The sequence below is a fragment of the Adiantum capillus-veneris genome, chromosome 18 (assembly GCF_014529385.1).
Source record: "Adiantum capillus-veneris isolate H3 chromosome 18, ASM1452938v2, whole genome shotgun sequence".
In the NCBI taxonomy this organism is placed as follows: Eukaryota; Viridiplantae; Streptophyta; class Polypodiopsida; order Polypodiales; family Pteridaceae; genus Adiantum; species Adiantum capillus-veneris.
Genome location: NC_140948.1, coordinates 90,371,946 through 90,380,399, shown reverse-complemented (window position 1 = coordinate 90,380,399; position 8,454 = coordinate 90,371,946). Strand labels below are relative to the sequence as shown.

At 42.0% G+C, this 8,454-nt stretch overlaps 1 pseudogene across 1 annotated transcript; it reads left to right on the top strand.

Annotated features, from left to right (window-relative positions):
• The first annotated feature begins 709 nt into the window (after positions 1 to 709).
• LOC147436010 (heat shock cognate protein 80-like) lies at positions 710 to 3,266 on the top strand (annotated as a pseudogene). Its single transcript, XR_015185146.1, has 4 exons — positions 710 to 894; positions 1,024 to 1,134; positions 1,210 to 2,395; positions 2,889 to 3,266. The product of XR_015185146.1 is annotated as a heat shock cognate protein 80-like (transcript).
• The last annotated feature ends 5,188 nt before the right edge of the window (positions 3,267 to 8,454 follow it).

The following is an 8,454-nucleotide window of genomic DNA, read 5'->3' as shown; positions in this document are numbered from 1 at the left end:
TGACTAGTAAAAGATGGTTTTTGACCTGTCCAAAGAGCAAAGGCTATAGAGATGCCTTCTCTTTTTGCTGACTAAAATAGAAAAAAAGATTGAGTTGTATTTTCAAGCAATTTTTGATAGGTCAAAATGGGTGATTGGTTGAAATAAGATAGTGGGCACTCATTTAATTGAAGAGTGTGTAAATCTAATGATGGAAAGGTGTTTGAGTTTTGAAATATGAAGTGAATGATCATTTACAAGGAAAGGAGTCTTAGTAGGCACTCAAGATATAGTTATAGGTGGTAGTGGCAGGTTGTTTTCTTTTTAAAAATACTCACATAAGAGATTTTTTAAGGATTCTTTTATTCAATTTCAATGTGCTCTAAAACATAGTCCTCTTGTTTCGTGCAATTTATAGGAGCAAGTGTGGTGTTTGTAAAGGTTTTCACACGCACCTAAGTGGCAGTGAATTTTATTTTTAAATCATAAATGATGCTCTAGAGGTTTTGGCCTGTCCAAAGGGCAAGGCTATAGCGATGCATTCTCTTTTTGCTGATTAAAATGTAAAAAAAATGAAATTGTATTTTCAAACATTTTTTTATAAGTCAAAAATGTTGATTGGTCGAAATAAGATAGTGGGCACTCATTTAAATGACTCGTGTGTATTTTTCAAAAATTGGACAAAGCTATTTGTTGTTTTATTGGACCGTGGACAGAGAGATAGTGGACATTTACTTAGATAGCTATGGGACTTGTGACCGTGCCTCGAAGTCGTGAACCGTCTCTTGCAATGATTCGTAGGGAATTTTGGAAATCGGAAGGAAAGGAAGTGTGTTGTCTGAAGGTTACGTCTGAAGGTGCTGGTGCAGAGTGGTTCTCTGTGGGGGGCTCGGCCAAGGAGCGGGGTTTCTCGAGGTAGGAGACCCAACAGCTCCAGCCATGGTGTGGCCCTGTGCCCTTGCCATCCGCCCTTATTTTTGGCGAGGAGAGTTGTCGCTTCCCTCACCTCCTTCCGGAGGTTCAATGGCGGCTTCGTGTGCCTAGGCGTGCTGCAAGGGCAGCTTCGTCGGTCTTGCTCAGCAGGGGCGTGGCCCCCCTAAAGCCTGTTCAGGTTCGTGTGGCGGAAGGTGGTCCCAATTGGTGTGCTAATGATGGGTAAGGAGTCTTGGTGATTGGGGACGGTCGTGGCAGGGCTGTCCTTAATGGTGGCATCAAGCTGTATGTACGCAGGGTCTTCATCATGGACAACTGTGAAGAGATTATTCCGGAGTATTTAAGTTTTATGAAAGGTGTAGTTGATTCTGAGGATCTGCCTCTCAACATTTCTCGAGAGATGCTCCAGCAGAACAAGGTGATTAGGAAGAATCTGGTGAAGAAATGTGTAGGTTCTTTGAAATCGCTGAGAACAAAGACAAGTTCTATGAAGGTTTTTCCAAGAATATCAAGCTTGGAATTCATGAAGACAGCCAAAACAGGGCGAAGCTTGCTGAGCTCCTCAGATTTCACTCTACTAAGAGTGGAGATGAGATGACCAGCCTGAAGGATTATGTCACCAGAATGAAAGATGGGCAGAGTGATATTTACTACATTACAGGTGAGAGTAAGAAAGCCGCGGAGAACTCTCCTTTCTTGGAGAAATGGAAGAAGAAAGGTTATGAGGTGCTGTTCATGGTTGATGCCATTGATGAATATGTTGTGGGGTAGTTGAAGGAGTTTGATGGGAAGAAACTTGTGTCTGCCACCAAGGAGGGTCTGAAACTTGAAGATTCTGAAGATGAAAAGCAGAAGAAAGAAGAACTGAAGAGCAAATTCGAGCCATTGTGCAAGATAATGAAAGATATATTGGGTGACAGGGTGGAGAAAGTCGTGGTCTCAGATCGTGTTGTCGACTCTCCATGCTGCCTTGTAACTGGAGAGTATGGGTGGACCGCGAACATGGAGAGGATTATGAAGGCTCAGGCATTGAGAGATAGTAGCATGTCTAGTTACATGTCTTCGAAGAAGACTATGGAGACAAACCCTGAGAACCCAATCATGGAGGAGTTGAGGAAGAGGGCTGATGCAGGCAAGAATGATAAGTCTGTGAAAGATCTTGTGCTGGTTCTATTTGAAACTGCTTTGCTAACCTCAGGTTTCAGCCTGGATGATCCTAACACCTTTGGTAACAGAATCCACAGAATGCTCAAGCTTGTTTTACTGATTCTGCACTAACTCTGCAACAATCGATGTTTGCAGCCCATCTTAAAACAAATTGAAATGTTGCGACGCTCTCTTGTCCTTTTCAGGTGCCAAACTCTTCAGGTAGTCCAGTAACTGTTTTAAGGGTTTCTGTTCCCCGCCCACCATATTGTTTGGCAGTTTGTATCCCAGCTCTTGGCCTCTTCACCGATAGGACCAGCCTGGTTCAAGTGTACTCGTGAGTAGTAACTCCTCTCTCTCTCTCTCTCTCTATATATATATATATATAGATAGAGAGAGAGAGAGAGTAGTAACTCCTCTCTCTCTCTCTCTCTCTCTCTCTATATATATATATATATATATATATATATATATATATATATTACAAACAGTCGCACACGCAGTGCGCACACACACATTGTACGCTCTCTATAAAGAATTGCTAGCACACATATAAGGTCCAACAACTTTCTTGCTACTGCTATAAGCCATCTGGGACAACACCCTTTGTGTTGAGATCTGCATCCCTTTAAATAAAAAACAAAATTGAAATAGTCTCTTGGCCTCTTCATTGATAGGACCAACTAGTTCAACTAGTTTGTGCAATGTCTACTTCAACTCGTTCATGCAATGACTGAGGGCCATTGTCTCTCCTCGAGATGACAAAAGATACCTACCTCCTAAATTCTCTCAATATCTACATGCAATAAACTGTTTGCTTCTGTGTGCAGGTCTTGCTCATGAGCATATATGCATGTATACCAGGGACCAGGGTGACCGACCATCAACAGATTTTTGAGATGCAGCACCATGATTGTCATAGAAGAGAGACTCTATTTCCTTGAATGCACACTTGGTTCAGAACCCTCGACCTTTCTTCTTCGGCGCGGCCCACACAAAGACAACGGCGATGATGGACTTGAGCTTTGAGACAGTAGGGGTTGACGCTGCCTTGGCTTCCTCCAGCGTTGTGTCCTCCTCAGCTTTGGTGTTTGGTTGTTTTTGTAAATCACACACTCATGAACACACATGCATGCACACCACTGGTAAACATATTTCGTTTGTATTTATATGTAACTCAAAAATGGCTCTTTTGTTAAGTTCCTCCATCAGGCCTTGTCATTTTATCACTTGTTTGGGGTCATCACAAAAAGACGTTCACGCATGGAACATGATTCTTTGAAGTTTTGAATAGAGTGGATGGGTGAGTGACTTTCTGTAGATTTGCAAGATTTGTAACATAGCTCGTGTGTCATCCCTTCTCTTGTCACTTATGTGTATAGCTAGCTCTCTCTCTCTCATTTCAGACCTTGAGTTGGGATCGGCACATACACAGAAAAAAGACCCAAGAGCGGGTGCATTGCGTTGGCTCAGAGAGCTCCGGCATTAAGCCTAGTGCTAAGACTGCGGCGCTTTTGATTTTATCTCACAATAGTATCTTGCAAGAGTTGTCCCAAGAAAATAATGGACAGTCCCCTGCCATTGTTGAATTATTCCAAGATCTTGATCTTTCGCAGCTGCCCTTGGGCTCCTTCAACGTCAGCACCCCCTTTCCTCCTCTCTCTCATCACCACTCTCAAGAGCTCTTGTCAGTTTGCTACATGATGCGGGTGTCTTCAGGGGTCGTGCATGGGAACAATGGCTGGTGCCGTGATGGAAAAGGTTGCAGCGAGGGCTCCAGGGCTGCTGATGGCAATATTGTGCATGAAGAGCGGATGGAAACGGTGTTAACTGTCGAAATAAAGAGATGGCTCCTCTTCATTGCATGCCTTACCCCTATACTATACATGCAATACGTTGTCTGTGTATGAGTTTGAGGATCAAATCTTGCTCCCAGAGTAGCTACACAGTGCATCCTTGCTTTGGTGCCATTTTTTCTAGAGAGAATCTAGTAGAGAATCTAGTAGCAGGTTCTGAGGTGGATGTGACCAAACTCCCTGCCCTAGAAAGAGAGTATGTGAATCTGGTAGTAGAGTACTGAGGTGGGGGTTGCAATGGGGTATGTACGAGCCAACCGATCATGAGGTCAAGGTGGCATGCGGAATGCAGGGCCAGGTTTCATGGACGACGCTGGAAGCACGTACTAGAGTGAATGCAGAGGCCGTGGGTAGGCAAGGCAACGTAGTAGGCAAAGAGAGGGATCCACATGGATTCGACCCTGGCGTATTTGGTCGTTGCATGCGAGGGACTACCTCTCTCCAGGATGGAGCACACTAGAAAGAATGTGCCGCAATGGATCAACAAGAGGTGGTGTTCAAACCCTAATGCTACTTCAACAGCTGCTTTGAATCCCACTACTTCAGAATCGTTGTCCTCATCAGCCTTTGCTATACCAAACTTGTTTAACCAAGGCAAAGCTGTGTAGCTTATGAGGATAGAGAGGGAGCGTGAATGAGCAAAGGGTATGGGGCTCTAGAGTAGGCTTATGAAGATAGACAGAGAGCGAGTAGAAGCAAAGCGTAGGGGTAGTAGACAGGCCCCAAGAAGAGGTTTCCTCTGGGCAAATTAAATGCTAAGCACTTGAAAACAAATCTCAATTGTTAAAAAGGAATAAAGATAAAAAAATCTTGAACAATCCCACAAAAATAAATATAAGGGTATTTGGGGAATTTTTGTCCTGTCCAAAGGGCAAGACTATTGCTACAGACGGAAGCGTAGAGCGCCCTGCAAAACATTGGAAAATAGCACATAGCAAGACATAAACGACCAAATCTACGTACCTTCCGACTCACATAGCACATAACCACGACGTATGCAAACAGAGAGAGATGGAGAGAGTGAAAGAACGCGTGCAGGCACACCTCTTAGAGCGGAGTGCTACGTCGGCACGGCGAGAGAGAAGAGGGAAGAGGAGAGAAGAACAACGCAAGCATTGAGTGCAATCTCTCTGCGTGCAAGAGTGTCCCTTTTCCTCTTGCACGTATTTAATTTATAGATTCTTGAATGGTCAAAGTAAGTACAAACTGACCGGCCGGTCATAAATGGCCAAAGCTCATAAAAGAGCACTTGAATAATAAATTATAAAATATAATATCCTTTCGAGATCTTTTCACATAACCCTTGGCATTTTTTCACCTGTCAGCTACATTAAATAATAAAATATCAATTCCATAACATACCTCTCCGTTGGAAAGCAACAGTCCTCAATTGCGAAGATAAAAATCTGCAAACAATACTTGTCAAAAACAGTGATTAGTATGTTGTGTCAAAAACATCATATAATAAATGAAAAATTTATGAAACTAAACAATCATTAGTTTATGTCTGCCGTCATTCACATACTACCTATTCTAGTGTCCCATATCACTAGAATAAGCAGTATATGTCATACCCTGATGAATCAGGATATCATTGGTCACACTCATCATTAATCTCATAATGTCAAGTCCCATCACATAAATATTGCTGTAATAATCATCAGTTATCAAGTCCCAATCCAATTCCAATTTCCACAATGTAAGTCCAAATAAATAACTTTTATTATGTACACGGGAACAAAATCATACCAATTACAGTGGTGGCCAGCCACTACAGCATGATTTTGTGATCGGTGTTGCTTAAATCAGCAAATCTACATCAATAAGAGGTGCTGCCTTGATCGGCGAATCTGCACTAATGCTACCTATATCGGCGGATCTGCATTTACCATTGTGAATAGATCTGCAAATTGTTAATGTGCTGCCTAAATCGACGGATCAGCACAGATAATTGGTGTTGCCTAAATCGGCCAATCTACACCAAGATGAGCATTTACACACTGCCTAAATCGGCGGATCTGTGTGCATGTGACCAATGGACGAGGCAAGGCCTAAAAACATAAAAAAACATACTACCTATTTCATACCATATTGGAGTAAAATTGAGCAACAAAGTACTGACAAATTGGTATTTAACCGAAAAGCACCGCGACTCACGTGAGTAGCTGCATATCTCAATGTGCGTGAAATGATCGCAATAGCAATTTCGTTTAATACAAGTATTGGCACAATGTTAGAGAATGCAAGTAATGAAAAGAGCCATGCTTTCTTTCAAGAAATAAATGATAACCAAGCTGATAAGTAAGCTAGATGTGTTGAATTTGTTGTTCTCTATGGAATGGTATTAAGAAATATGTGTAACACTGAGTATCTGAGAGAGTGTTATCGGTGTATAATTACTTGTGTTTTTGAGAATATTTTCCAAAACCCAAAATGAAAATGCGGAGAGAACTTACCTGGTTGCTCTTTTTAAATCATTAGACTCTGGATGATGTACTGCATCTGAAATATGTAGTAGTTTGTGCGTGGGGAGAGAGATACAAGTAGGAGAGAACTGTAATTAGCAAAAGTCATTTACAATGATGAGCCTCTGATTAATCGAAAAGTGTGATGGAATCAATATATTGTAGATTGTTATTGTTTGAATAAATGGAGTTGTCCCCTTGATATCGCAAGTTGTTGTCCCTAACGTTCTTAACATTGTGAAATTTATTATTTATAATTGTTAAAGGGCATTGACTAGTTAAATAGTAGATTGGTCCATGAATAGGGAAAACAACGCAAAATTGATTTGACCTTAGTTGCTCTTTCGGACATTGCCAATGAGACGTCAAGAATATGCATCAAGAAAATGTCTGGCAAGACCAAAAACTTAAGCTTCTCTTTTAAACTTGTACTAGGTATGTGATATGAGAGTCTGCAACTTATACAAATTACTTATAAGAGCAAACTAAGTGACAGTCCTTATGGATCTAATACAATGTCTATATAGAAAAATTAAACTAAAATCAGTGTCATCGTCGTCAAGTCCCGTGGATGCCCGACATTAGGCGTCGTCGCTAAAAGTATTGCATTAGTTACGGAAGAGTGTTGTGGATGTCCGCTTCTACAAGTAGTCTCAGTTGTGTGTTGGGGGGGGGAGGGGGGGGCACTGGTGTGGAGGTTTCAGATGCAGCAAAAAGGCGAGAAATAAAATGTTACATTAAACGCCGTTGAATTACATTTTGAGTCAAAATTGATACAATTATTGTGAATCTAATCCAATGTTTGGGTACTAAAAGTAAAGTGAAAGACTAAAATTAAAACCCTAAAAGCATCATTCTAAAAATTGTCAACATCATTGTCGCTTTTCGTGGTTGCCCAACAGTAGATGTTTATCTGAGAAAGCTTCCTCAATGTTTGCCGAAGATTTTCCTCAATGTCCGTCGTGATTAGAAATCATATTGGGAGGCCGACGAGAGATAAAGAAATGAAATGAAATGTCGTATTAAACGTCTTCAAAAGACCAAAATTATAGATAGGCCAAATTGATACAATCCATGTAAATTTAACAATCTAATCCAATGCTTGGGTAGAGATGAAAATGAAGTAATAAAAATTAAGAAAAAGGTGTCGTCAGCATCGTCAAATACCGCCTTTGTAAGTAGGCGTACTGGGAGGGGGGAGAAAGAGAGAGAAAGAAATGAAATGAAATGTTATATTAACAGTCTTCAAAATGCTTAAATTTCCCAGGAAAACAATCAGATATAATCCTTCGGGATCTACTCCAATGCCGGGTACAAAATAAAAGACTTGACGAGTTAAAATCCAGCATCATCAGAGGCAATGCCCAACAATGCGTTGTTGGAGAAAGTATTACACTAATTGCTGAAACTTCATCAATGTTCGGCTCTGTAAGTAGTGGGGGGGATGCCATAGGTGTGTCTGCATCCAAAGCAGTAGACGAGGGGGGGGAGAAGAGGGAGTAATGAAATGTTTTCTTATGGGACCTACCTCATACAATCCTTAGTGTTGTAATACTATGTCTGGGTATAAAATAAAATGAGGTAAAGTAAAAAGACTTCAAACAAATCATCCTCATCGTCGTCAGAGCTGCTGCAGCGGTCGCGAAAGAGCTTCGTCAATGTCAGAGGAGGTTGCAAAGGGGGGTGTTGGTTGGGCTTTGCCAGCAGGATGGCGCTGCTCTCGGGCCTGGGGTTGAAAGGGAAAACGCAGGGCCGAGCCAAGGGCTGGCCATGAGCAGAGCAGGTTGCTTTTCAGTGAGCCCTCACGAGTCCTCACAAGCTACACCTCATGGAACTCCACAGAACTAGGCCATGGATACGAGGACCTGCTACAACGAGCTTCATCAAGATCAGCCGTGCAAGAGCTTTTTCAGTTTCTCTCGCTGTAGAGCTCTGTCAATGTCTGCCGCTGCACACACAGAGAGAGAGAGAGAGAGAGAGAGAGAGAGAGAGAGAGAGAGAGAGAGAGAGAGAGAGAGAGAGAGAGAGAGAGAGAGAGAGAGAGGACACACCAGATGAGAGAGATGGATGACGAT